Below are 27704 nucleotides of genomic sequence, written 5' to 3'. Positions count from 1 at the left end.
CAACTATGACAGACAAAATGAAAAAAAAAAATCCAGAAAATCACACTGTAGGATTTTTAATGAATTTATTTGCAAATTATGGTGGAAAATAAGTATTTGGTCACCTACAAACAAGCAAGATTTCTGGCTCTCACAGACCTGTAACTTCTTCTTTAAGAGGCTCCTCTGTCCTCCACTCGTTACCTGTATTAATGGCACCTGTTTGAAGTTGTTATCAGTATAAAAGACACCTGTACACAACCTCAAACAGTCACACTCCAAACTCCACTATGGCCAAGACCAAAGAGTTGTCAAAGGACACCAGAAACAAAATTGTTGCCCCACTGTACATATGAGATGAGTAATGTAGGATATGTAAACATGATTAAAGTAGCGTTATTTAAAGTGACTAGTGATACCTTTATTAAGTCCATTTATTAAAGTGGCCAGAGATTTGAGTCTGTATGTTGGCAGCAGCCTCTCTATGTTAGTGATGACTGTTTAACAGTCTGATGGCCTTGAAATAGAAGCTGTTTTTCAGTCTCTCGGTCCCAGCTTTGATGCACCTGTACTGACCTCACCTTCTGGATGATAGCGGGGTGAACAGGCAGTGGCCCGGGTGGTTGTTGTCCTTGATGATCTTTATGGCCTTCCTGTGACATCGGGTGGAGTAGGTGTCCTGAAGGGCAAGTAGCTTGCCCCTGGTAATGCGTTGTGCAGACCGCACTACACTCTGGAGAGCCTTGTGGTTGAAGGCGTTTGATAGAGGAAATTATGGTTGAAATGACTAATTATGTATACATTCCAATCAGAACTGACTAGTCCAAATGCTATAATGTACTGTACATGTGAATTTTCTCTCTTGCTCCCTTTCCCAATTGTATATAATGTAGTCAGGAATTTAGTAACAATGAAGGTCTGTTCCTTAGTTCATTCAGTTGTACAAATCTCCAGGTGGTGGGAACGGGCCATCTCCAGATTGTCGGGAATGTTGATTTATGCTGACTGGCCTTGACTTCGTGCTGATAACGCGAGGGCTCAAGAGCTAGAGGGGCCCTCTGTTTGTGAAATGGAACGTTTGGAAAACGCTGACGTCATTTTCAGTTTATAACCTGTGGAAATGTGTGTAAGCATTTAGTACTCTCTGGAATAAAACACTCTTACCTGGCTTTTAAGACTGGTCTCGATCTACTTCATGCATAATTAATGAACTTACACCTCATTAATGAATTAGAAACGAGTGCGAATTTGGTTTTGGCAACAAAATACATAGGAATCTAGAATTCCTCTATCAGCGTTGCACTCAACCACAGGATGCTCTCGATTGTGCATGTGTAAACCTTTGTGAGTTTTTTACGTGACAAATTTCTTCAGCCTCCTGAGGTTGAAGAGAAGCTGTTGCGCCTTCGTCACCACACTGTCTGTGTAGGTGGACCATTTCAGTTTTTCCGTGATGAGTATGCCGAAGAACTTAAAACTTTCCATCTTCTCCACTACTGTCCCGTCAATGTGGATTGGGGGGTGCTCCCTCTGCTGTTTCCTGAAGTCCACGATCATCTCCTTTGTTTTGTAGACATTGATTGAGAAGTTATTTTCCTGACACCACACTCCGAGGGCCCTCACCTTCTCCCTGTAGGCCGTCTTGTCGTTGTTGGTAATCAAGCTTACAACTGTAGTGTCGTCTGCAAACTTGATGATTGGGTTGGAGCCGTGCATGGCCATGCAATTTGTGGGTGAACAGGGAGTACAGGAGAGGGCTGAGAACATACCCTTGTGGGGCTTCAGTGTTGAGGATCAGCGGGGTGGAGACATTGCTTCCTACCTTCTCCACCTGGGGGTGGCCCGTCAGAAAGTCCAGGACCCAGTTGCACAGGGTGGGGTCGAGAACAAGGGTCTTGGAGGGTACTATGGTGACGAGCTTGGAGGGTACTATGGTGTTAAATGCTGAGCTGCATCATTCTTACATAGGTATTCCTCTTATCCAGATTGGATAGGGCAGTGTGCAGTGTGATGGCGATTGCATCATCAGTGAACCTATTGTAGCGGTTAGCAAATTGGAGTGGGTCTACCAGGTAGGGTGAAGGTGATATGATGCTTGGCTAGTCTCTCAAAGCACTTCATGATGACACAAGTGAGTGGAATGGAGCGATTGTCATTGAGTTCAGTTACCTTAGCTGTTTTGGGAACAATAACAATGGTGGCCATCTTGAAGCATATGGGGACAGGGATTGATTGAATATGTCCATAAACACACCAGCCAGCTGGTCTGCTTATGCTCTGGGGACGCGGCTAGGGATGCTGTCTGGACCGGCAGCCTTGCGAGGGTTAACACGTTTAAATGTTTTACTCACGTTAGCCATGGAGAAGGAGAGCCCACAGGCTTATGTAGTGGGCCACGTCAGTGGAACTGTATTGTCCTCAACACGGGCAAAGAAGTTGTTTAATTTGTCTGGGAGCAAGACGTCGATGTCCGCGACGGGGCTGGTTTTCTTTTTGTAATCCGTGATTGACTGTAGACCCTATCACATACGTCTCGTGTTTGAGCCGTTGAATTGCGACTCTACTGTATTTTGTCTCTATACTGACGCTTTGCTTGTGTGATTGCCTTGCGGAGGGAAGAGCTGCACTGTTTGTATTCGGTCATGTTTCCAGTCACCTTGCCATGATTAAAAGCGGTGGTTTTTGCTTTCAGCTTTTGCGCGAATGCTGCCATCAAATCAAATCAAATTTTATTTGTCACATACACATGGTTAGCAGATGTTAGTGCGAGTGTAGCGAAATGCTTATGCTTCTAGTTCCGACAATGCAGTAATAACCAACAAGTAATCTAACTAACAATTCCAAAACTACTGTCTTATACACAGTGTAAGGGGATAAAGAATATGTACATAAGGATATATGAATAAGTGATGGTACAGGGCAGCATACAGTAGATGGTATCGAGTACAGTATATACATATGAGATGAGTATGTAGACAAAGTAAACAAAGTGGCATAGTTAAAGTGGCTAGTGATACATGTATTACATAAGGATGCAGTCGATGATATAGAGTACAGTATATACGTATGCATATGAGATGAATAATGTAGGGTAAGTAACATTATATAAGGTAGCATTGTTTAAAGTGGCTAGTGATATATTTACATCATTTCCCATCAATTCCCATTATTAAAGTTGCTGGAGTTGGGTCAGTGTCAATGTCAGTGTGTTGGCAGCAGCCACTCAATGTTAGTGGTGGCTGTTTAACAGTCTGATGGCCTTGAGATAGAAGCTGTTTTTCAGTCTCTCGGTCCCAGTTTTGATGCACCTGTACTGACCTCGCCTTCTGGATGATAGCGGGGTGAACAGGCAGTGGCTCGGGTGGTTGATGTCCTTGATGATCTTTATGGCCTTCCTGTAACATTGGGTGGTGTAGGTGTCCTGGAGGGCAGGTAGTTTGCCCCCGGTGATGCGTTGTGCAGACCGCACTACCCTCTGGAGAGCCTTACGGTTGAGGGCGGAGCAGTTGCCGTACCAGGCGGTGATACAGCCCGCCAGGATGCTCTCGATTGTGCATCTGTAGAAGTTTGTGAGTGCTTTTGGTGACAAGCCAAATTTCTTCAGCCTCCTGAGGTTGAAGAGGCGCTGCTGCGCCTTCTTCACGACGCTGTCTGTGTGAGTGGACCAATTCAGTTTGTCTGTGATGTGTATGCCGAGGAACTTAAAACTTGCTACCCTCTCCACTACTGTTCCATCGATGTGGATAGGGGGTGTTCCTCTGCTGTTTCCTGAAGTCCACAATCATCTCCTTAGTTTTGTTGACGTTGAGTGTGAGGTTATTTTCCTGACACCACACTCCGAGGGCCCTCACCTCCTCCCTGTAGGCCGTCTCGTCGTTGTTGGTAATCAAGCCTACCACTGTTGTGTCGTCCGCAAACTTGATGATTGAGTTGGAGGCGTGCGTGGCCACGCAGTCGTGGGTGAACAGGGAGTACAGGAGAGGGCTCAGAACGCACCCTTGTGGGGCCCCCGTGTTGAGGATCAGCGGGGAGGAGATGTTGTTGCCTACCCTCACCACCTGGGGGCGGCCCGTCAGGAAGTCCAGTACCCAGTTGCACAGGGCGGGGTCGAGACCCAGGGTCTCGAGCTTGATGACGAGCTTGGAGGGTACTATGGTGTTGAATGCCGAGCTGTAGTCGATGAACAGCATTCTCACATAGGTATTCCTCTTGTCCAGATGGGTTATGGCAGTGTGCAGTGTGGTTGAGATTGCATCGTCTGTGGACCTATTTGGGCGGTAAGCAAATTGGAGTGGGTCTAGGGTGTCAGGTAGGGTGGAGGTGATATGGTCCTTGACTAGTCTCTCAAAGCACTTCATGATGACGGAAGTGAGTGCTACGGGGTGGTAGTCGTTTAGCTCAGTTACCTTAGCTTTCTTGTGAACAGGAACAATGGTGGCCCTCTTGAAGCATGTGGGAACAGCAGACTGGTATAGGGATTGATTGAATATGTCCGTAAACACACCGGCCAGCTGGTCTGCGCATGCTCTGAGGGCGCGGCTGGGGATGCCGTCTGGGCCTGCAGCCTTGCGAGGGTTAACACGTTTAAATGTCTTACTCACCTCGGCTGCAGTGAAGGAGAGACTGCATGTTTTCGTTGCAGGCTGTGTCAGTGGCACTGTATTGTCCTCAAAGCGGGCAAAAAAGTTATTTAGTCTGCCTGGGAGCAAGACATCCTGGTCCGTGACTGGGCTGGGTTTCTTCTTGTAGTCCGTGATTGACTGTAGACCCTGCCACATGCCTCTTGTGTCTGAGCCGTTGAATTGAGATTCTACTTTGTCTCTGTACTGACGCTTAGCTTGTTTGATAGCCTTGCGGAGGGAATAGCTGCACTGTTTGTATTCGGTCATGTTACCAGACACCTTGCCCTGATTAAAAGCAGTGGTTCGCGCTTTCAGTTTCACGCGAATGCTGCCATCAATCCACGGTTTCTGGTTAGGGAATGTTTTTATCGTTGCTATGGGAACGACATCTTCAACGCACGTTCTAATGAACTCGCACACCGAATCAGCGTATTCGTCAATATTGTTATCTGACGCAATACGAAACATGTCCCAGTCCACGTGATGGAAGCAGTCTTGGAGTGTGGAGTCAGCTTGGTCGGACCAGCGTTGGACAGACCTCAGCGTGGGAGCCTCTTGTTTAAGTTTCTGTCTGTAGGCAGGGATCAACAAAATGGAGTCGTGGTCAGCTTTTCCGAAAGGGGGGCGGGGCAGGGCCTTATATGCGTCGCGGAAGTTAGAGTAACAATGATCCAAGGTTTTACCACCCCTGGTTGCGCAATCGATATGCTGATAAAATTTAGGGAATCCACAGTTTCTGGTTAGGAAAGGTTTTAATAGTCACAGTGGGTACCACATCTCCGATGCACTTCGTAATAAACTTGCTCACCGAGTCAGCGTATACATCAATGTTATTGTCTGAGGCTATCCAGAACATATCACAGTCCACGTGATCAAAGCAATCTTGAAGAATGGATTCACGATTGGTCAGACCAGCGATGGATAGACCTATAGCACGGTATTTCCTGTTTTAGTTTCTGTCTATAGGCTGGGACAACAAATGGAGTCATGGTCAGATTTGCCAAAGGCAGAGCGGGGGAAGGCTTTGTATGCATCGCGGAAATTAGAGTAGCCATGATCCAGAATGCTCAATCGATATGCTGATAGAATTTAGGAAGTCTTGTTCTCAGGTTAGCTTTGTTAAAATCCCCAGCTACAATAAATGCAGCCTCAGGATGTATGGTTTCCAGTTTACAAAGAGTCCAGTGAAGTTCTTTCAGAGCCGACGAGGTATCTGCTTGGGGGGGATATACACGGCTGTGACTATAATCGAAGAGGATTCTCTTGGAAGATAACGCGGTCAGCATTTGATTGTAAGGAATTCTAGTTCAGGTGAACAAAAGAGGACTAGAGTTCCTGTATGTTGTTGTGATTACACCATGAGTTAATCATAAGGCATACACCCCTGCCCTTCTTTTTACCAGAGAGATATTTGTTTCTGTCAGTGCGATTGCATGAAGAAACCAGGTGGCTGTACCGACTCTGACAACATAACCGAGTGAGCCATATTTCCGTGAAACAGAGAACGTTACAATTTCTGGTGTCTCTCTAGAAGGCAAGTCGTGCCCTAATTTTGTTTACCTTGTTATCTAGAGATTGGACATTGGCGAGTAATATGCTCAGATGCGGTGGATGGTGTGCTTGCCTTCTGAGTCTGACCAGTAGGCTGCTCCGTCTACCTCTCCTGCAGCGACTGCGTTGTTTTGGGTCGGCCTCTGGGATAAGATCCCATGTTCAGGGTGGAGTTTCGAACAAAGGATCCGGGAAAGACGTATTCCTGGTCGTAATGTTGGTAAGTTGGTAAGCTTTTATATTCAATTGTTCTTCCTGGCTGTATGTAATAACAGTTGAGATTTTCTGGGCTAACAATGTAAGAAATAATACATTAAAAAAACAAATAACTGCATAGTTTTCTAAGGACCTGAAGCGAGGCGACCATCTCTTTCGGCGACATCTTGCTACATTATAAGGTGTATAATGTGCGTGTTTGTGTGTGTGTGTGTGTGTGTGTGTGTGTGTGTGTGTGTGTGTGTGTGTGCGTGCGTACTTACACGTTGAAGAGGTTGAGTCCGATGCGGTAGAGTCGTTTGCGGTGTGTGTCAGTGGAGAGTGTGGGGGATCGGCAGGAGGCAGGGTCCTGGCATCGGTCTCTGGGCAAAGAGAGGACCAGGGCCTGGAGGGCCTCAGTGGTGGGGTCCCTGACTGACTGGGACCCTGGCTGGGATTGGGGGTGATGGGCCTGGGGGTATGTGGAATAATGGTGGTACTGGGGATAGGAGGACTGAGTGGTATACTGGTTAGACTGGGCCAAGGTGGAGGTAGAGGTGGAACTGAGTATCTCTGAGCCACTCTGCCCCCCCAACTCTCTCCCCTGCCCTGTCATAGTTGACTCCATCCTCAACCCTCCTCCCTTCAACAATTCCTCACTGGGAGGGGGGGCAGGGAACTCTTTCTCACCCCCCAGCTGGGAGGTTGTTGTTTCTCTCCCTACCCCTCCACCCCCTCTCCCCCTCCCCCTTCCATTGAGGCTTGCCTGCTTCCTCCCGCCCCTGTCCCTGTGTTGCCGTGGGTAGTGGTGGTAGTGGAGGTGGTAGTTGTGGAGACAGTGTAGTTGTTGGTGTCGATGTGAACGGTGACATCTCTGAAGGCCATGAGCAGGGAGCTGGCACTGCGAGGCATGCAGGCACTCTGACCAGCCGCCCGAAATGCCTCGGGGTCCATCAGCAGCCCTCCTGTCCCCCCCTCAACCCCCTCCGACAGGCTCCACCCACGCAGGGCCTCGTCTATCGAATGGGCCAGCGAGCGTACCTGGAATAAGAATCATAATACTAGTTATAGGAAGACCTTTAAGCTGTATTATGATGAAACACTAGGCTCACTGTAAAGGCAAACTATTATGATGCTAGGCTATGCTAGTGTTACATAAAGCCCACCTGCTCTGAGAAGCAGTCCTCCAGCTGTGTGAGCGAGGGGCCAGGGCCCATGGCAGGGGAGGCTGAGGGCGGCAGGGAGGTGGAGCGTGAGGGGGGTGGTGGGGGTGTTTTGGGGCGCAATGGTGGGCCCCCACTCTCTAACAGGAAGCTGTGTCGCTGGGTGGGGTTCTGGCCCCGGCTGGGGTTGGGCCGGCGCAGGGAGATGCGGCGTGGCAACTTGCTCTCTGACAAAGAGTTCCGGATCTTCTGGAAATTCTTACTGAGCTGGTACTGACGGAACGCTGTCTGAATACGACACGCAGCGCGCCGCGACACCAGGTGACCACCGTACCTCAGCTCCAACTCCTCTATCTACAGACAGAGGGGGGGAGAAAAGAAGAGAGAGTAGAGAGAAAAATATCGTTGGCAAGGTTTTTGGGGGAAATATTGTAGTCTTAACAGAACAATGCTAAAAGCCTCCGGTTGTTAAAATGGATGTTTCTCCAAATATAAAAGAAAAGTGGGACAAGCTCTCCTCTCTGAAAACAGTACAACACACCCTCTCACCAAACTCCAATACCTTTCTACCAGATACACCTATCACTACATCACTGTGTCTCAAACAGAAAGCGAACAGAAGACAAGTAATCCCCTTTTACTTCTTCTGAGGCTCAGATAAAGAGGGGGGAGTGGAAGAGTGGGAAGGAGAAGCAGAGAATAAGGGGGAGAGGATAAGGACAGAGAATAAGGACAGAGAGAGAAAGACACACACACAGCGTGGTCCATTTGGCACTTCTCTGTGCAATATAAAGACATATTCTGCAGTCAGCAGGAGCTATTAGCTGTTACCATGACAACCCATCATCCCCCATGTTCCTGTTACCCGTGAGATGGAAGGGCTGGTGTCCTCTCTTTCTTACTTTATTCTCTCTCTGTCTGACTCTCTCTTTCTCTCTCATCAAGAGTACAGTATCATATACACACAGAAACACAAACCCACAAACCCACCTGTATGCCTCTGCACACACACACACACACCTGTTTGGTCTTGTTCTCCAGGGCAAGTTCATAGTCGCTGGGTCCTTCTCTACGAGCCACACCTACTGACCCCTCTCCTTCCTTTCTGCTGGAGGAAGTCCCGCCCTCCAGACCCAGCAGCTGCCCATCACTATGGAAACAACAACACTCACCTTCAACGCCTGGGATAACGTGTGTATGTGTGTATGTACTGTATGTGTGTGTGTGTTTTAACCTACTTGCTAAGTCTACCAGTTGTTATATAAGCCAGCTCTAAAACCACAGCTACTGTATAAAAGCAAAGACTGGTAATGTTTAAATAATGACTACATCATTAATGTTCCTCTCTGGTTCTACTATTCAGCTAACACTGCCTGTTTGTGTTGTGTGTGTGTGTGTGTGTGTGTGTGTGTGTGTGTGTGTGTGTGTGTGTGTGTGTGTGTGTGTGTGTGTGTGTGTGTACTGTACTTGTCTCTCTCTTTCTCTATCTCTATCTCCGTGTGTGTGTGTGTGTGTGTGTGTGTGTGTGTGTGTGTGTGTGTGTGTGTGTGTGTGTGTGTGTGTGTGTGTGTGTGTACTGTACTTGTATCTCTCTTTCTCTATCTCTATCTCCGTATGTATGTGTGTGTGTGTGTGTGTGTGTGTGTGTGTGTGTGTGTGTGTGTGTGTGTGTGTGTGTGTGTGTTTGTGTACTGTACGTGTCTCTCTCTTTTACTATCTCCGTATGTGTGTGTGTGTGTGTACTGTACGTGTCTCTCTCTTTCTCTATCTCCGTATATGTGTGTGTGTTTGCACGTGCTGGAGGCTACCTTTTATTAACAACTCTATTAAAAACACCACCATACCCTCGCTGCAGTCCGCTAGCACAGGACTATTAAAGAACCAGTGCACTAGTTTTGTAAAAAATATATTTTTAACAAAAATATACAGTATATATATATTGTTTCATTATTTTTATTATTATTATTATTTTTCAGGGGGTGCTATGCGCTCCAGAGAACGAGTTTCCACTGCTCCAGAGTCTAATGCCGATGCTTGGCATTGCGAACGGTGATCTTAGGCTGACGTTGCTTCCAGAAGCAGTTTGGATCTCAGTAGTGAGTGTTGCAACCGAGGACAGGCGATATTAACGCACTACGTGCTTCAGCACTCGGCCGTCCTGTTCTGTGAGCTCTACCACTTCACGGCTGAGCTGTTGTTGCTCCTAGACGTTTCCACTTCACAATAACAGCACTTACCGTTGACCGAGGCAGCTCTAGCAGGGCAGAAATTTGACGAACTGACTTGTTGGAAAGGTGGCATCCTATGACGGTGCCACGTTGAAAGTCACTAAGCTTCTCAGTAAGGCCATTGTACTGCCAATGTTTGTCTATGCAGAATACATGGCTGTGTGTTCAATTTTATACACCTGTCAGTAACTGGTGTGGCTGAAATAGCCGAATCCACTAGTTTGTATATATAGTGTATATACAGTGCATTTGGGAAGTATTCAGACCCCTTCCCTTTTTCCACATTTTGTTACGTTACAGTCTTATTCTAAAATAGATTTTTTTTAATCCTCATCAATCTACGCACAATACCCCCCTAATGAGGAAGCGAAAACAGTTTGTTAAGAAATTATTATTATTGATTTTTTTAACTACCTTATATACAGTACATACGTTTTCAGACCCTTTACTATGAGACTCGAAATTGAGCTTCGGTGCATCCTGTTTCCATAGATCATCATTGAGATGTTTCTACAACTGTGGTAAATTGTGTAGTAAATTCTATTTATTGGACATGACTTGGAATTGCACACACGTATCTATATAAGGTCCCACAATTGACAGTGCATGTCAGAGCAAAAACTAAGCAAAAACCATGAGGTTGAAGGAATTGTCCGTAGAGCTCCGAGACAGGATTGTGTCAAGGCACAGATCTGGGGAAGGGTACCAAAAAATGTCTGCAGCATTGAAGGTCCCCAAGAACACAGTGGCCTCCATCATTCTTAAATGGAAGAAGTTTGGATCCACATAGGCTCTTTCTAGAGCTGGCCGCCTGGCCAAACTGAGCAATCGGGGGAGAAGGGCCTTGGTCAGGGAGGTGATCAAGAATCCAATGGTCACTCTGGCAGAGCTCCAGAGTTCCTCTGTAGAGATGGAAGAACCTTCCAGAAGGAAAACCATCTCTGCAGCACTCTACCAATCAGGCCTTTATGGTAGAGTGGCCAGACGGAAGCCACTCCTCAGTGAAGGGCATATAGACAGTCCGCTTGGAGTTTGTCAAAAGGCACCTAAAGGACTCTCAGACCATGGGAAACATGATTATCTGGTGTGATGAAACCAACATTGAACTCTTTGGCCTGAATGCCTAGCGTCACATCTGGAGGAAACCTGGCACCATCTCTACGGTGAAGCATGGTGATGGCATCATCTTGCTGTGGGGATATTGTTCAGCGGGAGACTAGTCAGGGTTGAGGGAAAGATGAACGGAGAGATCCGTGATGAAAACCTACTCCAGAGCGCTCAAGACCTCAGACGGGGGCAAAGGTTTACCTTCCAACAGGACAACAACCCTAAGCACACAGCCAAGGCAAACTTCGCAAATACAGGTGTGCCAAGCTTTTAGCACCATACCCAAGAAGACTCAAGGCTGTAATCGCTGCCAAAGGCACTTCAACAAAGTACTGAGTAAAGGGTTTGAATACCAACATTAAAAAAAAAAAAAAACTGTTTTTGCTTTGTCACTATGGGGTATTGTGAGTAGACTGATGAGGGGGAAAACAATGTAATCAATTTTAGAATAAGGCTGTAACAAAATGTGGAAAAAGTCATGCACTGTACATAAACCCTGTTGCCGTTCATTTTGCTCAAACCTGACACCCTATTAGTTCTCTGAGATACATTGGGATAGAAAGGGTTAAGATGTCATGCAGGGGAGGGGACATTGGGAGGAAACTACTTCAAAGGAAATCTTTCTGGATCCACAGGGTCAACACACTGTCCCGTATCTTGGCCTGAATGAGGAGTTTGATTTGAAACCTTTTCTATAGTTCTATGTCCAAACTGCTGTTTTTACCTGAAGGGAATATTGTTGTCACGCCCTGATCTGTTTCACCAGTCTTTGTCATTAGTCCCTGGGTATTTATTCCGGTGTTCCCTGTTTGTCTGTTGCCAATTTGTCTTGTCTTGTCAAGTCAACCTGTGTGTTTTTCCGTGCTCCTGCTTGTTCTTGTTTCTCTTTTGCTAGTCCTCCCGGTTTTGACCCTTGCCAGCCTTGACTCTGAAACCGCCTGCCTGGCCATACTGCCTGCCCTGACCTCGAGCCTGCCTGCCTGTCACACCCTGACCATAGTTTGCTTTGTATGTTTCTATGTTTTGTTTGGTCAGGGTGTGATCTGAGTGGGCATTCTATGTTGTGTGTCTAGTTTGTCTATTTCTATGTTTGGCCTGATATGGTTCTCAATCAGAGGCAGGTGTTAGTCATTGTCTCTGATTGGGAACCATATTTAGGTAGCCTGTTTTGTGTTGGGTTTTGTGGGTGGTTGTTTCCTGTGTTAGTGTTTGTGCCACACGGGACTGTTTTCGGGTTTTCACTTTCTTGTTTTGGTTATGTGTTCATGTTCAGTTTTCTAATTAAAAAACCATGGACAACTACCGCGCTGCATTTTGGTCCTCCTCTCCTTCCCAGGAAGAAACCCGTGACAGAACCACCCACCACAACAGGACCAAGCGGTGTGGTGACAGGAAGCGGCAGCAGGAGCAGCGCAAGGAGGACTGGACATGGGAGGAGGAATTGGACGGAAAAGGACCCTGGGCACAGCCAGGAGAATATCGCCGCCCCAAAGAAGAGCTGGAGGCGGGGAAGGCGGAGAGGCGCTGGTATGAGGGGGCAGCACGGCGGCGTGGATGGAAGCCCGAGAGTCAGCCCCAAAGATTTATTGGGGGGGGAACACAGGAAGTATGGCGAAGCCAGGTAGGAGACCTGCGCCAACTTCCTGTGCTTACCGGGGGGCTAGAGAGACCGGGCAGGCACCGTGTTATGCTGTGAAGCGCACGGTGTCCCCAGTGCGGGTGCATAGCCCGGTGCGTACATACCAGTTCCGTGTATCGGCCGGGCTAGAGTGGGCATCGAGCCAAGTGCCATGAAGTCGGCTCAGGCGGCGCTGGACAGGCGGGAGACTCCGGCAGCGCTGGAGAGGAGGAAGGCTCCGGTAGCGCTGGACAGGCGGGAGACTCCGGCAGCGCTGGAGAGGAGGAAGGCTCTGGCAGCACTGGACAGGCGGGAGACTCTGGCAGCGCTGGAGAGGAGGAAGGCTCCGGCAGCACTGGACACGTGGGAGCACCTGTAGGGATGAGACGGAGAGACAGCCTGGTGCGGGGGGGCTGCCACCGGAGGGCTGGTGCGTGGAGGTGGTACCGGATAGACCGGACGTGCAGGCGCACTGGAGCTCTTGAGCACCGAGCCTACCCAACCTTACCTGGTTGAATGCTCCCGGTCGCCAGTGCCAGTGCGGCGAGGTGGAATAGCCCGCACTGGGCTATGCAGGCGAACCGGGGACACCATGCGCAAGGCTGGTGCCATTTAAGCAGGCCCAAGTAGACGCACTGGAGACCAGATGCGTAGAGCCGGCTTCATGGCACTTGGCTCGATGCCCACTCTAGCCCAGCCGATGCGCGGAGCTGGTATGTACCGCACCGGGCTATGCACCCGCACTGGGGACACCGTGCGCTTCACAGCATAACACGGTGCCTGCCCGGTCTCTCTAGCCCCCCAGTCAGCCAGGATCCGCCAGTGCCGCCAGTCAGCCAGGATCCGCCAGTGCCGCCAGTCAGCCAGGATCTGCCAGTTCCGCCAGTCAGCCAGGATCTGCCAGTGCCGCCATTCAGCCAGGATCTGCCAGAGACGCCAGTCAGCCAGGATCTGCCAGAGTCGTCAGCCAGTACGGAGCTGCCCCTCTGTCCCGAGCTGCCCCTCTGTCCCGAGCTGCCCCTCTGTCCAGTGGGGTCATGTAGAAGGGTCGCCGTGGTTAGGAGGCCACAGAGGCAGACAATGAAGCGGACTAAGACTATGGTGAAGTGGGGGCCATGTCGAGCACCAGAGCCGCCACCGCAGACAGATGCCCACCCAGACCCTCCCCAATAGGTTCAGGTTTTGCGGCAGGAGTCCGCCACGTCAATCACCACCTTCCGGAGACACCTGAAACCCCACCTCTTTAAGGAATACCTAGGATAGGATAAAGTAATCCTTCTCACCCCCCCCCCTTAAAAGATTTAGATGCACTATTGTAAAGTGGCTGTTCCACTGGATGTCATAAGGTGAATGCACCAATTTGTAAGTCGCTCTGGATAAGAGCGTCTGCTAAATGACTTAAATGTAAATGTAATGTAATGGTTTCTTTGCAGCAATTCGACCATAATGTCCTGATTCACGCAGTCTCCTCTGAACAGTTGATGTTGACATGTATCTGTTACTTGAACTCTGTGAAGCATTTATTTCGCGCTGCAATTTCTGAGGCAGGTAACTCTACTGAACTTATTCTCTGCAGCAGAGGTAACTCTTGTGGCGGTCCTCATGAGAGCCAGTTTCATCATACTGCTTGATGGTTTTTGTGACTGCACTTGAAGAAACTTTCAAAGTTCTTGAGATTTTCCACATTGACTGACCTTCATGTCTTAAAGTAATGATGAACTGTCATTTCTCTTTGCTTATTTGAGCTGTTCCTGCCATAATATGGACTTGGTCTTTTACCAAGTAGGGCTATCTTCCATATACCCCTCCCCTCACAACACAACTGATTGGCTCAAAAGCATTAAGAAGGAAATTAATTCCACAAATTATCTTTTAACCTGTTAATTGAAATGCATTCCAGGTGACTACCTAATGAAGCTGGTTGAGGGAATGCCAAGAGTGTGCAAAGCTGTCATCAAGGCAAAGGGTGGCTACTTTGAAGAATCTCAAATATAAAATATATTTAGATTTGTTTAACAATTGTTTGGTTACTACATGATTCCATATGTGTTATTTCATAGTTTTGATGTCTTCACTATTATTCTACAATGTATAAAATAATAAAAAATATTTAAAAAACCTTGAGTGACTAGGTGTGTCCAAACATTTTAATTGGTACTGTATATAATTGTAAACATGTATCACATTCCTCATGTATGGTTATATATTTTGATTGATTTAATGTTGATTCTGTGAACCTATATTGTTTTTTGACCTCCTGTTTTAGGATGTGAAGTCACTGAGCACTGCACCAATATATAGGACTTTTCACCCACACCTGGAATATGAATGTCTGAAGAAGACCTATCCCACTGGTTGAACCAACATTGTTTCCACGTCATTTCAATTCAATTACGTTGATCCAGTGTCGAATAGACGTTGAATTGACGTACGTGCCCTGTGGGAAGGGTCGAAATACACACACACACACACACAAACTGGTTTCTCCGCCTCCTCTAATGTCACAGTGAAGGAGAAATGAACATCTGTCATCTCACATCACCGTACAGACACCCACAGTCAGAGGACACACACACACCTTTACAAACATACACAAGCTCACTCACACATGAACATGAATATAACATGCAACCACAAGGCCAATACAGTCAGCTGTGGTATGATCAGTATATATTGAGCTATCTCTAAAGGTTATGTCTGCCTCTACACCTTTACCTCTATTTACCAACAGGCAAAACCGCTCTGAACTGTGGGTGAATACTTTGTGAATACTGTTTAGACTAACTTCCACTCTGAGAAACTCCCCTGTCTATCTGGACTTACAGGGGACACACACATGTGAACATGCTAAAACACACACACACACACACACACACACACACACACACACACACACACACACACACACACACACACACACACACACACACACACACACACACACACACACACACACACTTTGTACAGTCACAGTACAGTATGTGAGACTTATTTATACGGGTCACCATGTTAATGGGTGACGTCTTTGTAGGTATACTGTACATGTGTACATGTGTGTATGTGGATTTGAAACACTGTCTCTACTCCCACCTCAAAGACATCAAAGACATCACCTGTACATAGCCCACCTATAATTTAGCCCAAACAACTACCTCTTTCCCTACTGTATTTATTTTATTTTATTTTATTTATTTATTTATTTTGTTCCTTTGCACCCCGTTATTTTTATTTCTACTTTGCACATTCTTCCACTGCAAATCTACCATTCCAGTGTTTTACTTGCTATATTGTATTTACTTTGCCACCATGGCCATTTTTTGCCTTCGTATACACATCGTATATAGACTTGTTTCTACTGTATTATTGGCTGTATGTTTGTTTTACTCCATGTGTAACTCTGTGTCGTTGTATGTATCGGACTGCTTAGCTTTATCTTGGCCAGGTCGCAATTGTAAATGAGAACTTGTTCTCAACTAGCCTACCTGGTTAAATAAAGGTGAAATAAATAAAACATCATATGTAATGACAACATTGCCCTGCTCCCTCCAACCTCCTGAGGGCTACAGAGCTTTAGGTTGAATCAGTCACTGGTAGCACTTTTACTAGCACACACACACAGACATGTCCATGCACACACACACACACACACACACACACACACACACACACACACACACACACACACACACACACACACACACACACACACACACACACACACACATGTCCATGCACACACACACACACACAGACATGACCATGCACACACACATAGACACAGACATGTCCATGCACACACACACAGACATTTCCATGTACATGCACACACACACAGGCATTTCCATGTACACACACACACACACACACACACACACACACAGACATGTACACACACACACACACACACACACACACACACACACACTGAAGGGAGTTCCATGGGGGGAAAATGACAGAGCCATTAGATAGCCCTGCTGAGAGAATCAGTAATGGCACTGCAGGATAGACTGGAGAGAGGGAAAATCAAAGGAGAGAGAGACACACACAGACAGACAGAGAAGGAGAGAGAGAAAGCAAGAGAGAGAAAGCAAGAGAGGGAGAAAAAGAGAGCTAGAGAGAAAAAGAGAGAGAGAGAGAGAGAGAGAGAGGGAGAGAGAAGGAGTGAGAGATGCGAGAGAGAGAGAGAGAGAGAGAGAGAGAGAGAGAGAGAGAGAGAGAGAGAGAGAGAAAGAAAGAAAGAAAGAAAGAAAGAGTGAGAGATGTGAAAGAGAGCGAGAGGACAAGAGGGGGCAGATGGAAGGAAAAAATATATGGAAAAACAGACAGTCACAGAGGAAGAGGCAGAGAGAAAAAAACTATCTAGATGGAGTGTTTTCAGAGTGTGGAAGCCACAACCTTACCTGGAGGAGCCAGTGAGAGCAGCCTCTGGAGCCTCTGGAGCAGGACAACAGAACTGATGTAGTATTGTCTGACTCCTGTAGAGGGATAGAGGACAAAGAGAGGAGAGAGGGCAGAGGAGATAGGAGTGAGGGGAAAGGGGGAAAAGGAGGGGTATAGTGTGACTGTTTCTTTACTCTAAAACAGCCGAGTTGGCTCAAAACCAAATTCTCTCAACACACACACACACACATGCACACACACACAAACCTTAAAACAACAGAAACAGAATTCAGCTATCGGACATATTTAACAAATACAGACAGATGGTTTCTCTCTCTCTCTCTCTCTGTCTCACACAAATACACATGCACACACACACAAATTTGCAGTGTTCTCTTGTTGCCATGCCAAACATTGTCATAACAATGTCATGATATATGGCTTGAGAAAGATAGTCAGAAGAGTTAGCTCGACCTAAGTCATCAGTGATGTATTTTGGGGTCTGGGGTGTTTCAGGTCTCTCAACATCAGATTAGTTGTTGTGATGATGTATGGAAACCTGAGCTGCCTCCCGAAGTTGACCTTCAACTGCCAGCCTTCTGCTGTCACGAGGAGACCAATGTCCTGGCAAATGACTTGGGCTTTTCCCGAGCTCTGACAAATGTAATGTCCTGCTTTGATGCATGCAAGCATTTTTCATGAACTGTTTTAGGAAGAGTTCAATCCCAGCTGCTTACAAAAAAACTTATAGGACCAGCAGGGACCTGGTAACAGTGGAATTCTCTGTCTGTCTCTATTGGCCATAGCAAGGTCACCTCTCTGTCTGTACAACACTAACACAAACACACATCTCAGCCGTTACATCTCTAATACAGAGAGCAGATTAATATTTTAACATGACATGTCTCCCTCTGCTCTCTCTCCTTCTCTCTGCTCTCTCACTCCATCTCTCTCTCTCTCTCTCTCTCTCTCTCTCTCTCTCTCTCTCTCTCTCTCCTTCTCTCTGCTCTCTCACTCCATCTCTCTCTCTCTCTCTCTCTCTCTCTCTCTCTCTCTCTGCTCTCTCACTCCATCTCTCTCTCTAACCTAGCCCCATTGCCCTAGCCTAGACTCTCATACGCATTATTAACAATCTAGGAGCGAGGGGTCAGAACACACAGTTCCTCTTTTTCTCATCTCTCTCTCTCTCTCTCTCTCTCTCTCTCTCTCTCTCTCTCTCTCTCTCTCTCTCTCTCTCTCTCTCTCTGCTCTCTCACTCCATCTCTCTCTCTAACCTAGCCCCATTGCCCTAGCCTAGACTCTCATACGCATTATTAACAATCTAGGAGCGAGGGGTCAGAACACACAGTTACTCTTTTTCTCATCTCTCTCTCTCTCTCTCTCTCTCTCTCTCTCTCTCTCTCTCTCTCTCTCTCTCTCTCCAGAGAGTAGGTGATTACAGTTCGCTCCATGGGCTAAGTGGGCCAGATACGTGTGGATCAGCTGGAGGAAGGAGGGGGGAGAAATAGGGGGAGAGGAATGATACTCTCATAGGCAGACCCATCAATAGGCAGACCCATGTGCAGCCCCCCCACCAACACACACACACACACAGACACAGCCTATTTCAGCATGTACAGTATGTTATACAGTCTGCCGATCCCCCCCGCAAAAAAAAGAGTGACAAAAAAATTACAGTTTGTGCACTGCGTAATGTGAGAAGAATATTGCCAGTCATATGGATAGATGTAGTTGTTGAAGAGAGAGAAATATAAATATCTATATAAATAGATATTTTCTACTGTAGTTCCTGAATATCCTGTATGTCATAGCCTCTAGGTTTCCAAAGACAGACAGCTCTAATATCAGTAGGAGTCCACAGGTCCAGCCTGATGGAACTGTGGTTGTTCCTCACAGCCAAGCGTCATCAATCTTGCATTTTATTCCTCTGTTCTCCCCTCCTCTGTTCCCTCTTTACTCCGTTCTTTTCCCCAGAGGGGGGGGGGGCATCACACACACACACACACACACACACACGGATACATATGCAGACGTACAGTACACTCCCACACACACACAAGTGGGTTTTTTTTCAAATTGATTCAGAACCATGGAGAGGGCTGCTACAGCTATAACAGTAGAGCTGGCTGCATTTATTCTTAACAATTACAGTTGGCAGTTGTAGAGTTGTATTCAATCCAACTAGGCCTACGGTCTCATATTTAAAACTGACCCCTCAATCAGGTTTCAAAGCAGTGTTTCTTTGCCAAGAGTGCAGCATGCATTTGAGCCATATCCCTCCAAACAAACACACACACACACGCACACATGCACACATACACATGCACGCACACACACACACCACACACACACACACAGCTGTTTGTTATATAATCTCCCATGTTTTGGTCTATTTTGGCAAATAATCCGCTTCTGTAAATTCTCCACGTCACTCTCATGATGATCCTACCGTTGTAACAGCCAACTTCAGAGGGCTGGCAGGCTTATATTTTACAAACTGGACATTTTCGAGTTGCCACACACACTTTATTTTGTTCGCGATGATAAAGGCTATAGTAAACAGACTCACTCTGATTGCCTGGTGAGAGCCAGCGAGCGACAGAAAGTGGTAGGAGTGAGGGGAGCTAGGGGAACCAGGGGAACCAGTGTGTGGCAGCCCATGCTGGTCCTGCTGTCCTCCCCCTCACCCAGGATGGCCTCGCCTTGCAAAGGACTCAGTGACTGTGGCTGGGAATGGGCCGGTACCAGCTGCATGTCCTCCGGATTGGCGGGCTGAGGAGAGGACTTTTCTGGCTCAGCAGGATGAACCTCAGGCATGGGCTGGGCGGGCAGAGAACCGGTGTCCTGTGGGTACGGATGTTGATGCTGAGGATGATGACAATGAAGGCTCGGGTTGTGGTCTGGGTGATGATGGTGAGGTTGTACACCTCTTGCTTCACGCAGATTCCTGTTCTCCCCAAGCAGCTCACCCACGCGTCGGTCCAGTTCGTCAATGCGCAGGCGTTGTGTTTGGATGAGGCTCTGCTGGTTCTGAACAATAGTGGTCAGTTCTCTAAGGTACAGAACTGCCTGAACTGGGTTCTCTAGCAGGCTGGTCCCCTGCACAGCCATGACCATAGAGAGAGAAAGAGATAGGAGAAAGAAAAGGAGAAAGAGAAAGAGAGAGATGATCAAGTGTAGAGGAGAGGTAGCCTAAATTCCTTCTTCCTGCTAGAATAGATGAATGAGATGAGAGGTCTTCCTCCTCTCCTCTCCTTTGCTTTTTATTCTTCCATTAGTCTCTCCTTTTGTTTTACTCTTCTCTTCTGTTTTTAATCCTCTGTTCTGTTTCTGAGATGATCGGTAGCGAAGAGACAGATGAATAGGCTACTCCGTTTCAAAATGGAAAGGGAGAGAGAGAGAGAGAGAGAGAGAGAGAGAGAGACAGAAAAAGAGACAATGATCTGATGTAAATATTCCTGTCTTCCCGTGATAAGAGATTCTCTCTCCTCTCTCCCTCGCAGACACTGATACAGCTCTGCTGACTGCTGCTGATGATGGAAGGATCCAGATGTGACCGGAGGAGGGGCGCAAGGCGAGTTGGGCAAGGGTGTCTGGCGTCATCACACATGAATGCGCACACGCAAGCGCACACACAAGCCTAGTGTGTTTAACACTCTCCTCTCTGTATCTCTGTAGTTATTTACTGTAGGCTTATTTCTGAATTATGAATTATGTAACACATGCTCTGTCTGCGCACTATAGCCCATCACACACACAAGTACTCACGCACGCACACACACAAACGCACACTACCGCTCAGTAGCAATCACATCTGTAGCCATGCAATGCTTTGAAAGGCTGGTCATGGCTCTCATCAACATCATCATCCCAGACACAATGGACCCTCTCCAATTCGCATACTGCCCCAACAGATCCACCGATGACGCAATCTCTATTGCACTCCACACTGCCCTTTCCCACCTGGACAAAAGGAACACCTACGTGAGAATGCTGTTCATTGACTACAGCTCAGCGTTCAACACCATAGTGCCCTCCATGCTCATCACTAAGCTAAGGACCCTTGGACTGAACACCTCCTTCTGCAACTGGATCCTGGACTTCCTGACGGCCCGCCCCAGGTGGTGAGGTGAGGCAACAACACATCCACCACACTGACCATCAACACGTGGGCCCCTCAAGGCTGCGAGCTCAGTCCCCTCCTGTACTCCCTGTTCACCCATGAATGCGTGACTACACACGATTCCAACATCACCAATACGTTTGCCGACAACACGACAGCGGTAGACCTGATCATTGACGACAATGAGACAGTCTAGGGAGACTGGCAGTGTGGTGCAAGGATAACAACCTCTCCCTCAGCGTGGGCAAGAAAGGAGTTTATCGTGGACTAGACTATAGGAAATGAGGGCCGAACACACCCCCATTCACATGGACGAGGTTGTAGTGGAGCGGGTCGAGAGCTTCAAGTTCCTAGTGTCCACATCACTAGGGACCTATCATGGTCCAAACAGTATGTCACTAGGGCCGAACTCCCTGCCATCCAGGACGTCAATACCTGGCAGTGTCAGATTGTCAAGGACTCCAGCCACCCAAGTAATAGACTGTTTGTTCTCTCTGCTACCTGTTTGTTCTCTCTGCTACCAGAGCGCCAAGTCTGGGACACAAATGCACCTGAACAGCTTCTACCCAGAAGCCATCAGACTGCTAAACAGTTCATCAAATGGTTACCTGGACTATTTACATTGACCCCTTTATTATTTATTTATCTTCATTGTTTTGCACTGACTCCCTTACACTGGCTCTATGCACACTCATTAGACTCTACCCACACACATACTACACTAACACACACACACACACACACTCCCACATGCATATTGCTCATGCTCACACACACAAAACACACACCCACATGCATATTGACGCCACACACACAAACACTCGAACACTGACACACTTTCACACTGCACATATGACTGCACATACACTGTTGCTACTCTGTTTGTTATATATCTTCCTTTCCTAGTCGCTTTTAGCCCCACCCACAAGTACATACTGTATTACCTCAATTACCTCAACTACCTCAACTACCTCGTACCCCTGCACAATGGCTCGGTACTAGTACTCCTTCTATATAGTCTAATTATTATTTTTATTGTGTTACTATTTCCTTTTTTTTTTTAGCAAATATTTTTTCTTACTTTTTAACTCTACATTGTTGGGAGTGGGCTCGTATGTAAGCAATTCACTGTCAATTTTACGCCTGTTGTATTCGGCGCATGTGACCAATATAATTAAATTTGATTTGACACACACACACACACACACACACACACACACACACACACACACACACACACACACACACACACAGAGACACACACACACACACACACACACACACACACAGAGACACACACAGACACACACACACACACACAGAGACACACACACACACATACACACACACACACACACGCACACACACACACACAGAGGGAGAGAGCTCTGTAGAAATCTGGTGGTCGACACCAGAACTACACTGGACTTTGTGCAAACTGTAAACCACATATCCTGAGGCCACATTTATTGTAGCTGGGGACTTAATTAAAGGAAATCTGAGGAAAACACTCCAGAAATTCTATCAACACATGGCCTTTGCTACTCACGGCGAGAGTGTTCTTGGTCATCGCTATTCTCCTTTCAGGGACGGCTACAATGCCCCACCCTTCCTTCTGGAAATCTGACCACGCCTCTAACCTGCTCCCCCTTATTGGCAGAAACTTAGGCAGGAAGAACCCGTGGAAAGGACTGTTCAACATAGGTCTGACCAATCGGAATCTATGCTTCAAGATTGTTTTGATCAGGCGGACTGGGATATGTTCCAGGTCGCCTCTGGGAATATTATCGAAGTATACACTGACTCGGTGACTGGGTTCATCAGTCCACTGGGTTCATTCTGGGTTCATACTGTGACGATTAGAAACCGTGGATTGATGGCATCATTTGTGCAAAACTGAAAACGAGGACCATCACATTTAACCACGGCAAAGTGTCTAGGAACATGAACATGTACAATCAGACCAACTATGACCTCCGCAAGGCAATCAAAGTGGAAAAACTTCAGCATAGAGACAACGTGGAGTCACAATTCAACGGCTCAGACATGAGATGCGTGTGACAGGGACTACAGACAATCACAGATTATAAAGGGAAAGTCAGCCACATCGTGGACACCGACACCTCGTTTCTGGACAAGCTAAAAACCTTTGCCTGCTTCAAGGAAAACAACATTGGGCCACCGACGTGGGCCCCACCACTCACAAGGACGGTGTGCTCCCGATCTCTGTGGCCGATGTGAGTAAGACATTTAAGCATGTTAACCCTCGCTAGGCTACTGACCCAGACTGCATCCCAAGCCGCGTCCTCGGAGCATGCGCAGACCAGCTGGCTGGAGTGTTTACCTACATATTCAATCTCTCACTATCCCAGTCTGTTGTCCCCACTTGCTTCAAAATGTCCACTATTGTTCCTGTACACAAGAAAGTGAAGGTAACTGAACTAAATTACTATCGCCCCGTAGGAGTTTAATTCTGTAATCATATGTGCTTTGAGAGGCTAGTTAAGGACCATTTCACCTCCATCTTACCTGACACCCTAGACCCACTACAATATGGATTGCGCCCCAACAGAGCCACAGATTATGCAATCGCCATTGCACTGCACATTGCCCTATCCCACCTTTACAAGAGAAATACCTATGTAAGAATGCTATTCAGCCTTCATCACCATAGTACCCTCCAAGCTCATCATTAAGCTCAGGACCCTGGGTCTGAACCTCTCCCTGTGCAAAAGGGTCCTGGACTTCCTGAAGGGCCGACCTCAAGTGGTGAAGGTAGGCAACAACATTTACATTTACATTTAAGTCATTTAGCAGACGCTCTTATCCAGAGCGACTTACAAATTGGTGCATTCACCTTATGACATCCAGTGGAACAGTAGTGCATCTAAATCTTTTAAGGGGGGTGAGAGGATTACTTTACCCTATCCTAGGTATTCCTTAAAGAGGTGGGGTTTCAGGTGTCTCCGGAAGGTGGTGATTGACTCCGCTGTCCTGGCGTCGTGAGGGAGTTTGTTCCACCATTGGGGGGCCAGAGCAGCGAACAGTTTTGACTGGGCTGAGCGGGAACTGTACTTCCTCAGTGGTAGGGAGGCGAGCAGGCCAGAGGTGGATGAACGCAGTGCCCTTGTTTGGGTGTAGGGCCTGATCAGAGCCTGGAGGTACTGAGGTGCCGTTCCCCTCACAGCTCCGTAGGCAAGCACCATGGTCTTGTAGCGGATGCGAGCTTCAACTGGAAGCCAGTGGAGAGAGCGGAGGAGCGGGGTGACGTGAGAGAACTTGGGAAGGTTGAACACCAGACGGGCTGCGGCGTTCTGGATGAGTTGTAGGGGTTTAATGGCACAGGCAGGGAGCCCAGCCAACAGCGAGTTGCAGTAATCCAGACGGGAGATGACAAGTGCCTGGATTAGGACCTGCGCCGCTTCCTGTGTGAGGCAGGGTCGTACTCTGCGGATGTTGTAGAGCATGAACCTACAGGAACGGGCCACCGCCTTGATGTTAGTTGAGAACGACAGGGTGTTGTCCAGGATCACGCCAAGGTTCTTAGCGCTCTGGGAGGAGGACACAATGGAGTTGTCAACCGTGATGGCGAGATCATGGAACGGGCAGTCCTTCCCCGGGAGGAAGAGCAGCTCCGTCTTGCCGAGGTTCAGCTTGAGGTGGTGATCCGTCATCCACACTGATATGTCTGCCAGACATGCAGAGATGCGATTCGCCACCTGGTCATCAGAAGGGGGAAAGGAGAAGATTAATTGTGTGTCGTCTGCATAGCAATGATAGGAGAGACCATGTGAGGTTATGACTTGAGAGAGAGCCAAGAGCCAAGTGACTTGATGTATAGCGAGAATAGGAGAGGGCCTAGAACTGAGCCCTGGGGGACACCAGTGGTGAGAGCACGTGGTGTGGAGACGGATTCTCGCCACGCCACCTGGTAGGAGCGACCTGTCAGGTAGGACGCAATCCAAGCGTGGGCCTCGCCGGAGATGCCCAACTCGGAGAGGGTGGAGAGGAGGATCTGATGGTTCACAGTATCGAAGGCAGCCGATAGGTCTAGAAGGATGAGAGCAGAGGAGAGAGAGTTAGCTTTAGCAGTGCGGAGCGCCTCCGTGATACAGAGAAGAGCAGTCTCAGTTGAATGACTAGTCTTGAAACCTGACTGATATGGATCAAGAAGGTCATTCTGAGAGAGATAGCGGGAGAGCTGGCCAAGGACGGCACGTTCAAGAGTTTTGGAGAGAAAAGAAAGAAGGGATACTGGTCTGTAGTTGTTGACATCGGAGGGATCGAGTGTAGGTTTTTTCAGAAGGGGTGCAACTCTCGCTCTCTTGAAGACGGAAGGGACGTAGCCAGCGGTCAGGGATGAGTTGATGAGCGAGGTGAGGTAAGGGAGAAGGTCTCCGGAAATGGTCTGGAGAAGAGAGGAGGGGATAGGGTCAAGCGGGCAGGTTGTTGGGCGGCCGGCCGTCACAAGACGCGAGATTTCATCTGGAGAGAGAGGGGAGAAAGAGGTCAGAGCACAGGGTAGGGCAGTGTGAGCAGAACCAGCGGTGTCGTTTGACTTAGCAAACGAGGATCGGATGTCGTCGACCTTCTTTTCAAAATGGTTGACGAAGTCATCTGCAGAGAGGGAGGAGGGGGAGGGGGAGGAGGATTCAGGAGGGAGGAGAAGGTGGCAAAGAGCTTCCTAGGGTTAGAGGCAGATGCTTGGAATTTAGAGTGGTAGAAAGTGGCTTTAGCAGCAGAGAGGGAAGAGGAAAATGTAGAGAGGAGGGAGTGAAAGGATGCCAGGTCCGCAGGGGAGGCGAGTTTTCCTCCATTTCCGCTCGGCTGCCCGGAGCCCTGTTCTGTGAGCTCGCAATGAGTCGTCGAGCCACGGAGCGGGAGGGAGGACCGAGCCGGCCTGGAGGATAGGGGACATAGAGAGTCAAAGGATGCAGAAAGGGAGGAGAGGAGGGTTGAGGAGGCAGAATCAGGAGATAGGTTGGAGAAGGTTTGAGCAGAGGGAAGAGATGATAGGATGGAAGAGGAGAGAGTAGCGGGGAGAGAGAGCGAAGGTTGGGACGGCGCGATACCATCCGAGTAGGGGCAGTGTGGGAAGTGTTGGATGAGAGCGAGAGGGAAAAGGATACAAGGTAGTGGTCGGAGACTTGGAGGGGAGTTGCAATGAGGTTAGTGGAAGAACAGCATCTAGTAAAGATGAGGTCGAGCGTATTTCCTTCCTTGTGAGTAGGGGGGGAAGGTGAGAGGGTGAGGTCAAAAGAGGAGAGGAGTGGAAAGAAGGAGGCAGAGAGGAATGAGTCAAAGGTAGACGTGGGGAGGTTAAAGTCGCCCAGAACTGTGAGAGGTGAGCCGTCCTCAGGAAAGGAGCTTATCAAGGCATCAAGCTCATTGATGAACTCTCCGAGGGAACCTGGAGGGCGATAAATGATAAGGATGTTAAGCTTGAAAGGGCTGGTAACTGTGACAGCATGGAATTCAAAGGAGGCGATAGACAGATGGGTAAGGGGAGAAAGAGAGAATGACCACTTGGGAGAGATGAGGATCCCGGTGCCACCACCCCGCTGACCAGAAGCTCTCGGGGTGTGCGAGAACACGTGGGCAGACGAAGAGAGAGCAGTAGGAGTAGCGGTGTTGTCTGTGGAGATCCATGTTTCCGTCAGTGCCAAGAAGTCGAGGGACTGGAGGGAGGCATAGGCTGAGATGAACTCTGCCTTGTTGGCCGCAGATCGGCAGTTCCAGAGGCTACCGGAGACCTGGAACTCCACGTGGGTCGTGCGCGCTGGGACCACCAGATTAGGGTGGCCGCGGCCACGCGGTGTGGAGCGTTTGTATGGTCTGTGCAGAGAGGAGAGAACAGGGATAGACAGACACATAGTTGACAGGCTACACAAGAGGCTACGCTAATGCAAAGGAGATTGGAATGACAAGTGGACTACACGTCTCGAGTGTTCAGAAAGTTAAGCTTACCATCAAGTTTGCTGACGACACAACATTGTTAGGCCTGATTACCAACAATTACGAGACAGCCTACAGGAAGGAGGTGAGTTCCATGGCGGAATGGTCCCAGGAAAAAAACCTCTCCCTCAACAACAACAAAATGAAGAAGATGATCGTGAACTACAGCAGACAGCACAGTGCACACCCATATCCACATCAACGAGACGGCAGCGGAGAGGGTCAAAAGCTTAAAGTTTCTCTGCGTGCAAATCACCGATGACCTGAAATGCCCCCTTTACACAGACAGTAGGGTGAAGAAGGTGCAACAGTGCTTCTTCAACATCAGGAGGTTGAAGAAATGTGTCTTCTACAGATGCACCATTGAGAACATCCTGTCGGGCTGTATCACCGCCTGGTACAGCAATTGCACCGTCTGCAACCGCAAGGCTTTCCAGAGGATGGTGCAGTCAGCCCAACACATCATCCGGGGCCCACTGCCTGCCCTCCAGGACATCTACAGGAAAGGAAGGCCATGAAGTTCATGAAAGACCCCAGCCTGTTCACCTGCTACAATCTAGATGGTGGAGAAAGTACATGTGCATCAATGCTGGGACCGAGAGACTGATAAACCGATTCTATCTCCAGACCATCAGACTGTTAAACAGTCACCACTAGCCGGCCTCTGTCCTGAACATCAGACACTGTCACCAGCCGGCTACCACCCGGTACTCTACCCTAAACTTTAGAGACCGTTGCACTATGTACATAGAGTCATTGAACAATGGTCCCTTTAATAATGTT

At 48.1% G+C, this 27704-nt stretch overlaps 1 pseudogene; it reads right to left on the bottom strand.

Annotated features, from left to right (window-relative positions):
* LOC115134865 (IQ motif and SEC7 domain-containing protein 3-like) overlaps window positions 1-20387 on the bottom strand; it is a 37476-nt pseudogene extending 17089 nt beyond the window's left edge.
* Window positions 20388-27704: the final 7317 nt, after the last annotated feature.

The sequence above is a fragment of the Oncorhynchus nerka genome, linkage group LG9a (genome assembly GCF_034236695.1).
Source record: "Oncorhynchus nerka isolate Pitt River linkage group LG9a, Oner_Uvic_2.0, whole genome shotgun sequence".
NCBI lineage: Eukaryota > Metazoa > Chordata > Actinopteri > Salmoniformes > Salmonidae > Oncorhynchus > Oncorhynchus nerka.
The sequence above is the reverse complement of the archived record's forward strand: the minus strand, read 5'-3'. Positions and strand labels throughout refer to the sequence as shown.